The sequence below is a fragment of the Strix aluco genome, chromosome Z, assembly GCF_031877795.1.
Source record: "Strix aluco isolate bStrAlu1 chromosome Z, bStrAlu1.hap1, whole genome shotgun sequence".
In the NCBI taxonomy this organism is placed as follows: domain Eukaryota; kingdom Metazoa; phylum Chordata; class Aves; order Strigiformes; family Strigidae; genus Strix; species Strix aluco.
Genome location: NC_133971.1, coordinates 26,112,473 through 26,121,552, shown reverse-complemented (window position 1 = coordinate 26,121,552; position 9,080 = coordinate 26,112,473). Strand labels below are relative to the sequence as shown.

Sequence of the window (9,080 nt, the reverse complement as noted above, 5' to 3'; positions counted from 1 at the left end):
ATGCCAAGGCACGGCCAGAGGAGGCAGGAGTCTGAGGTACTGAGCAGTGTTCCAAACGCTGTCTTCTGGGAGAGAAACAATCGGGCATCTACCGAGGAGCCCGCTGCCCTGATTCCTACTGCCATGGAACACGCCAGCTGCTGAAACCAGCAGCAGAAAAATGTGAAAGTTCTCCACGATGACAGCGTCACAAATCCGCAGGCCATGTGCGCAGGGAAAAGAGCTGTGACACTCGCTCCTCCAGCAGCTAGCAGGCCAGGTGCGAGCGCTGCAGCACTGCTGCTGTCAGCAGCTGTTGAGCATGAGCAGCATGAGAAACAGGGGAGCTCAGGGGTTATTCAGCCCGTTCCTTGGCAGGTCACTCCCTTCCACAGCGGGCTTCTTCACTGCCTCCAGAGATGCCCGAAACTGAGCCCTGCGCAGGCATACGCAAACACCCCGGCACAGGCACAGACACGTCCCGCAGGACAAACATCTCCCCACCTTGGAGAGGTTCCTGCTGTGTCACCCTCTGTGGGGTGCAGAGACAAGTGCTGGAGGGGGCAAGGTTACAGCTCACCCCGACCCTTGGATTGCCCAGTCGGGTCCCCATCGGACCTGTGACAGAACCACCTTCCCCTCCTGCCTGCTCTGCCCTTGGCATCTTCTGCGTGGCGGGTGGGTGGCTGCAGCAGGATTTTCTGCAGGAGGAGGCACCGCGGGCATGGCCCTGGGGCTCCGGGGGCCCATGGCCGTGTCCCCTAGCAGGCGAGTGTCACCAACAGTGGGGCAGGTGGGACAGGGAGAGGCACCAGGAGAAGGGGGAGAAAGCTGCACCCAGAGATGGGGTCAGACAAACAGCGATTTATTGTCTTTTCCTTGAAAAAAGACTTGCTACAGCCCTGCTAGTGCTGCTGATGGGGCGGCCTCTTGCAGGGCTGGGGAGAGTCGTGGGGGCTGGAGGCCCTCCTCTTCAGGGGGCGCCAGGACCTCCCAGTTGAGCGGTCCCTGCCATGGCTGGGAGCGGAGGGGCTGTGGCTGCAGCCCTGGGCAGAGGAACCTGCCACCGCCGCCTGCCCCGGCTCCTCCTGGGGCTGCTCCTGCTCTGCCAGGACAGGAGCAGATGGGGGGCAGCCAGGACCCCCGCAGAGGGTGGCCTCCGAGTTGCCGGCTTCCTCCTCCCCGTCGGAGCCTGCAGAGCTGCTGGAGGGGGAGGGGGTAGTCCCCCACCGGGAGATGGTGGGGTTGGGGCTGGTGGAGCTGGAGCTGGTGGAGCTGGAGCCAGCCGCAGAGCTGTCGTCCTCCTCCCACACAGCACGGGAGAGCAGCAGCCCCCGGGCATCCTGGCTGCACCGGTCCGCAATGATATTGATGACACCATGGACCAGAGGTGCTGCCTGTTCCCCAAGGTCAGGCTGCAGCAGCTGGACCATGGCCTCCGCAACCGGGCCGCTGACGCACAGGGTGTGCAGGATGTTGGCCTCTGCACGACGTACCTGCCACCACCAGGGCCCACATATTGACCACAGCTCCAGGCGCAGCCAGGGCAGCAAGGGATTCAGGAGATGATGATCTGTTTGGAAAAGTTCTGCCCAGACCTCGGGCAGGATGCCACCCACTGCCTGTGCCTCTGGCCCTGCAGTCCCCTGCTCATCTGGGGACAGTGTCCTTTGTGGAGAAGGTGCAGGGGATGCCATGGGGTGATGGGGGCTGTTTTCGGCCGGGCAGCTGGGAGCTGTGCCTGCCTGGCTGCTGGTGTCTGGCAACACTTCAGCTTCTATGACTAAATGTAGCCAGTCATTTTCTCCCTCCACAGGAAACCGGACCTTCTCTACCCATTCTTTGCAGAGTGGGCACTCTGGCTTCATAGGTACCCTTGGCAGGATGCAGTCCAGGCAGAACCAGGGGCAACAGGGCAACCCATAAGCATCTTGTGGGGCATCATGGCAGATGGGGCAGATCTGCTCTGTCTCCGTGGCCGTGTTCATGCGCCGCAGCAGGTTTGGGAGAGCTGATGAGGACCTGGTCCCCCTTGCTGGCGTCACACACTGCAAAAGGGGGAAAGGCCTATGTCACTCACTGTCCCGGTGCGGGGAGGGGAGGAAGAAATGCCCAGGCCCCTCGCGAAGGACACCCTCTGGCTCCCCGAGCGCCTTCGCCCACCCCGGGAGACGCTTCCCCGCACAGCTCACCTCCGCTGCTGCAAGCACCCGGCGGTGCCCGACTGCCTGACCCAGGCAGGGCTGGGGAAACCCAGGGGATGGCTTGGGGACGGGCACCGAGAGCCAACGGCAGCCCCCAAAGCCCCACCCAGCACCGGGAGCAGCCTCGCTCGACCCTCCAGACCTCGCAGGCACGCTCTGCAGGAGTCCAGGCACGAGCCAGACTGGGCTGGGCTCTGTTGGCGCCCGAATACAAGCAGTGAGGGATGTGAGGTCACGGTCCATCATCGCTCGCTGATATTACAGTCCACCGCGCGGTGATGTCACGATGGGACATCTGCCCCCATGTCACTCATGCCTCTGCCATTGGTCGGCTGCGTGCGCAGCCCCTGGGAGGGGTGGGGCTACCCATTGCCAGGGCGTCCGGTTGCTGCGGTTACCGCGGCAGTCGTGGACAGGCGCCGCAGGAGGTGGAGTGGCCGTCACCTTTGGGCTGCAGGCGAGAACGCTCCTGCGGAGTCCTGGCAGCGAGCTGGTCCTGCGGACACGGCCACAGGGCACAATGCCGTGCGGGCTCAGCCTAGGGCGTGTTTTCAGAAGGCTCTGGCCAAAGCGAGAGCCTGCCTCCCCCTCCAACAGGCCTGTGGAGGGGACACGGAGCGCAGGTGGCGCAAGGTAGTAGCATTGGGGAACAGGGTTTGGTTCTGAGCTTGGAAGTCCAAGCTCAAACACCCCTTAGGTACCACAAGAGTTAAAAAATAGCATTGGCTTTATAAATTCGAGCAAAAAAAAAAATCGCCGCGATGCTACAGCACAGGTGGCTGCTTGTGGCCATGCTTGCTAATACTTGATCAGAAAGTATAGGGTGATTCAGTCTAATTTGAAAAAGCTTTCCTAAAAAAGCGCCTAGGCGTTGTAAAAGTAAGGGATCTGGTGGGTTTCAGCACAGTTCTGCCTCTGTGATGTTGGTTAAGGCTCAGCAGAACGTTTGGGTTTCCAAGTGGGACCACCTGTGCTGAAGTCAAGGCTGTTTAAGGTCACAGGGGGAAGCAACCTCCTTTTTTCTACTCAGATATACGTAAGTAAGTAATAGATGCCACAAAAAGAGTAAAGGAGCAGCAGCACTGCCTTCACAACATTAGGCAGTGTGTGTGTTGGCAGTGGCTGTTGCCTAGGGAGGAACCCCGGTTTCCCTCGGCAACAGCATGAGCTTGACTTCAGCTGCTCCCTTCTCTACAACTTTTAGTATAATAACAAATGTACTGGATCACACAGTGAAAACACTGCTCTAAATGATAGAAACTTTGTTTTTCTTTTTCAAGTTACACTTGGACTGTGTAGGTCTGTTATCTATATTATCCTATTAGATACTTATTATTAATTACAAAATTACACAGCTTTGTGAGCTTCCTCTTAATGGAAGGGAGGAACATGGGGGGGGGGGGGGGGGAAGCACACACACACAAATAAGTGTATATAAACCCCCCCTATTATTAAGGAAACAGCTGGTGGGAAAACTTTATTAATAGATCAGCCTCACCTGCAGAACCATCTTCTTGATAGAGGAGGAATTTAGGATATGTCATGTGTTCCACCAAAGTAGCCTCAGCTGGGAAGCTACAAATGCGGCTGTGGCTGTAGCTTGTGGACTGATCACATTTTTCTGGTAGCAATTGGCTTAAGGGCAACAAACAAATTAGACCCAGGAGGTAATCAGAACATACTGAGGTTTTGGTTTTACTGCTCTAGGATTATGTTTGAAAGGAACAGGAATAAAATAAAAGTATACTATCTTCATAATCAGCTATTCGAGACCCCCAGTTATTCTGTGGGTTAACTTTTGTAGGAGGTAATTTTATTGATTTTTTTTTTTTTTTCCCCATCTCTGATCTCAGTTTGATAGCCTGAAAGCAGTTCAATTTGTATCATCTTTAGAGTAGGTGTCTGCTGCTTGGAAAAATGTCAGGATTATGAGTTTCACTGAATTATTCCTTTGGCATTTTTCAATGCCATACGATATTTTTAGGTCTGGGGTATAGATGTTCCCTCTGAAAGGGCAGAAACATGCCTGGGAAAAGCACCAAGTGGCTTTGAGACATCGGAGGTAGCAGTCTGCCTTTCATCGCTTGGAAAGGCTGTTGGGAGGCTGAACTAGGAGAAGAAAAGGCCTTTAATTTCTGCTGCACAGCAGGGTTTCCCTGCATCGCCTGTGGAAAGGCTTTCCTAAAATACGGTTTAATTCCTGTGAAGTTGTTAACTGGATGCAGATTTTGTTGATCTGCTAGGGTTCTTGATGGTGGAGTTGAGTGGTAAAGGGCTGACCCTGGGATGCCACACACAAAATTGCAGAGGAGGTAACACCGTGCCCCCCCCAGGCAGTCTGCAGAGTCACCCAAGGCCACAGGCTGGAGAGGCTCTGCAAAGCTTTGCGGTTCCACGCAGCAGTGGGGAAACCGTCCTCAGTGTGATAAAGCCAAGAGAAATAGATGCAGAGCGTGATTTCTGGATACTTCCACAAAAAGTTGTAGATTTTACTTACGCAGCAGTGGTAAGCCTTATTACAAGGAGAGTAATTTGAACAGAGGACGATGCAGCCGATGTTTCCATAGGGATCTGTAACTGCATCCAGATAACCACCCACCCCAAACAGCGTTGGTTCGGCATGGTAGCCTCGGTCAGTACAGTTTGTAGCACGGCCTTTCTGGACTATGCTGCCTGAGAAACTCCTCAGTTCATAGAAGAGGAGGTGTTTGTTTCAGAGAGCTGCTGTTGATCTGTATGGGAAGCCAAAGACCCTGTCAAATTCTGCATAAGGGACTCTTGCTTCTTCACCAGTCCGTATGTGGTAGGGACACTTAGCGCAGATGTGGTTCTGTCTCTGCCAGCAATAGGGCTTTACCACAGTCCCCTGATTTGTCAGATATTCCTGGAAAATCGTTTTCTCTGCTGGATTCATGTTCTGTTGAAGAATCTCCCTGTTTATGTGCTACATAGCTGACAGTCCTGAATGAAAAAGGGAAGTAATATCTTAAGTCAACCCTTCGATTTATTTTGCACTTGAACTGCAAAAATAGTAGGGGACAGTCTCTTCGAAAAGGTACTGAAACTTGTAGCAGCATATAGAAACTTAGGGACACACAGAACAAAGCTCTCTTGCAGCCTAGGAACATTTCTACTTTTCACAAACTAGCCTTTTTGCTAAAAACATAAGTAGAAAATATTTCTCTGGCTCTGCTCTCTTACCCTAGACAGGACAAACTGCATAATAAAACCAGCCATGATTTTCAGGAACTGATTAGCAGATGAGCCTTATGAAATCTGGCAAAGCAAACAAGAAAACACCACCAAAACCCAAAAGGTATAATTACCATCTCAGCAGCTCCAGCTCAGTAAATATTCATCTGATTTCCTTCACGGGCCTTATAGGACGGGTTCAGAGTTTCCACTCCAGTGATATTGCAAGCTTTCTTTTCAAAATCATGTGATGAAGAAGAAAGTTACTATTGCCTCCCCGGTTTTGTCAGCTGAGCTGTGGCAGGATCTTTCCCAAGTGCCGTAACGTTGCTCCAGCTGTAATGCAATGGCAGGCAGGCTGCTTTAGGTGTTTACAGGTGCCGAGTACTAGGAGACAAGAATACAAAAGGATTTTGTTCTGTATGGTCAGCCACCTGTGGTAGTTAGGCTTCTGTTCTTTGCCTGTCAATATTTGTTTGCTATCTTAAGTGATTAAGGTTCCTTCGCTTCTTCAGCGCTGTTTTGATACAAGGTTTTTACAGCCGAAAGATGGATGTTGTTCTACCGAATCTAGTACTGAATTTGTTTCCGGGTTTTTGTTATTTCTGCGTGTAGCCGACTGTTGTGCCAGTGGGGCAGAAAGCTCCTGTTGTGCTTCTGCTCTCCTCCGCAGGCAACAAGGTTGTCCCTTCTTTAAGAAGTTGATGTGTCCCCCTCACTGCTGCAATTCAAGCAAGCAGTGGGCCATTTCATGAGTAAGCTAAATCACAGAATCACAGAATCATCAAGGTTGGAAAAGACCTTGAGGATCATCTAGTCCAACCAAATCGTGCCTGCTTTGCTTGGGCAGGGTTCCAGATAAGGGCAAACAGGTTGCCCAAATTAGTAAAGACAATTTGAAAAGCTGCAAATCTGGAGCAAGGTTCCCATTCCGTCCCTCCTGGTATTTTTGCAGAGGTGGAGCGGCCGCATGAGGGCAGCGTTGCACACCAGAGATGTTTCCCATTTTGTGCTGCTCGATCCGAGGCAACGGCTTGAACTCTGCTGCAGTGTGTTTAAAGGGATGCCAGCAGAGACGCTTACAGTGTTAGATCTCCCTCTAAAAGCTGCCTTTTTTTGTTTGCTTGTTCGGTGGTTTGACCTGATCAAAACCCAGCAAATATTCAGCCTTCTCAATTGATAGCGTCACATCCTTGCAGGATGGGAGTCAAATCCCAAACTACCCAGTTGGAAGGATTAACTGGAAGAGCGTTCCCACAGCCCAAGTGCATTTCTGTGTGTGCTGCGCCAGCCTTTGGCTCCTCTGCCGGCGCCGTCCCCGGGAGCCGGCTGGGGCTCCCAGTGACAAGGGCAGCTCGCTCGGCCTCCAGCCTTGCCAGCCCCCTGCCAGCTCTGTCGAGCAGAGAGGGTCGGGGAGCAAGGATCCCAGTGGGGCTGGGAAGAGAAATGGCAGAGGCTTCTCACTTGCCCTGTACGTCAGTCTCACAACCGATCATTTTGGGGGTGCAAAGAGGAAGGATGTTTACAAAAAGTGCGAGCCGAGCAAACTGGAAGAAAGCTGACCACTCATTATGTTCTCTGAATGGACCCATTTCTGGTTTATGAGAAAGCAGAAAGTTGGTTTTTCTTCCTTTTATTGCATGACCTTTTCTAAAGTAGAAAAATGGTGCAGATGTGTTACACAGAATCTCTTAAACTGATGTATGCATGCACCTACACATGGATGCGTGTGGATTAAGCAGCTAATAGGCCCACTCATCATTCAGCTCTCTTGCAGAAAAAAGTTTGTTCCCAGGCACGATTTTATTTAGTAATACTGAACAACTTGGTAGCATTTGTCATCTTCAGAGTAGTTTATAAATCTGATCAAGTGGTTAAAATACAGACTGGTCTAAATGGCTCTCTCGCTGGTATTTCTGCTGCATAGCATCACTTAGCTGCCCTGCAGGGAAATTGTTAAAGGGGCTTCTGACTTTCAGGCAGCCTCATTTGTCACAGTGATCCCGATGCATCTGCAGAGGTGGGAAATGCTGCAGATTTTAGCTGAAGTTAATAGTTTATATAAGTTGGAAATGTGGAATTCAGACGGTTTCAGGCTGGGAAGTAAAAAAAGAAGGTACTCAAAATGACTTCTCCCTTTTTGCTAATTTTCCTCTTAATTTCAGTGTTTGCAATCCTGATTGGGAGGGAGGAAGAATTTTACCTGATCAGGTGCCTAGTTTGGTTCTGTAGTTTGTTATAAGGTGGCTCTCCTAGTGCCTGTCTCCAGTACCTCCTGTTGGCACTACCCAGTCATAAAGTGCTTTGAGATCTTCGAGACACACTGTGGACTGTGGTGTATAGCTCATTCTGTTTCATTTTCTTTATCCTTTAAACACAACACACCAATCAAAATAGTCAATGCCCTGGTATAAAAGCGAGGTATCCAAACTGTTCTTTTGCTTTGTCAGCTTGTCCCATGTTTCTGAGCAGAAAGCCTGCCCACATCTTCTCTAATATTAATCTTTTTCCACACACAGCCCTTCGTGAGCTCATAGGCCGTTCCACATCTTCAGCAGAAATGCTTGGTTTTAAATATGCTGCATGAACCCAAGGGTGGGTCTTTTGACACTTGAAGTTGTTAGGAAAAATACCATCTTCATCTATCAATTTCACTGCATGAAAGCATCATCCTGATACAGAAGGTCATGTCTAATGGATACGATTAGGGGCTCAAAGCACATGTGAATGGATCCATGTCCCCCCCAGTTACATTTAAAATTATATCCCCATCCCTCCCAACTATCTTTGGAGGGGACAGGGATATAATTATAAGTTTAAGAACTTGTTTCACTTATTACTAATATGCAGCCATCTTTGGGGCAAAGGGCAGTAGCTGTTTAATAGTGCTCCACAACACGGTATAAATGTTCACAGGAGGAACTGGAGAGGAATGCTTTATCCAGTTAAAACCGCAGGGGAAACTTGTGTGGTCAGTACGTAATTACTCAGGTTGGAAGTTAGCCAGGATACAAGCCATATGTTCTGCTCCTAGGGAAAAAAAGTGTAATGATCAGGGCTGTGAATTTTTTTAATCCAAATATTAGCTAAAAGCTGGTTATCTCTTCAGTCTAAAAAGCACACAGAAATTCTGATACATCCCAATGTGGCCAGTTTGGACCTGACACTGATTTTACTAATTTAAACTTGGGATACTGTGATTTATGAAGATGTCCTCATTAGGCAAAAGCTGTTTTTTCTGACATGTGATTATATGGAAGTGTGATGATTTTTTTTATTCCCCAAACTAAAACATGGTCTACTTGCACAGTCTAGTATAAGTGTAGTTCTGTTTACGTGAGGGGATCTGGTGCTTCTCCCCAAAGCGCTCCACTCAGTACAAGAATGGTTCCCCTTATTCATATCAATGTTGCATTTGTGTGTGAAGCTTTCTGGTCCTGCTTCTTGCAGCTTTGCCTTTGAATGGAGTCAAACTGTATAGGTGAAAACAAGATAGATTTTGTCCCTGTATATATATACTTCCATGTGTTTGCTTTTAATGAACCTATTTCTTTACATTACACAGATTATTATATTTGGGTGTTTGGGGTTTTTCATTTTCTGTTGCTGCTTATGTACAAAATAACAGGCTAATTCTTTCCAGATATTGCTCTGCTGACTCCTGACAGCATGTTTACAATGCCCTGCAAGGTGATATAGAGGAAC

At 49.8% G+C, this 9,080-nt stretch overlaps 1 pseudogene; it reads right to left on the bottom strand.

Annotated features, from left to right (window-relative positions):
- Positions 1–3,861: 3,861 nt before the first annotated feature.
- LOC141918714 (putative C->U-editing enzyme APOBEC-4) lies at positions 3,862–5,097 on the bottom strand (annotated as a pseudogene).
- Positions 5,098–9,080: the final 3,983 nt, after the last annotated feature.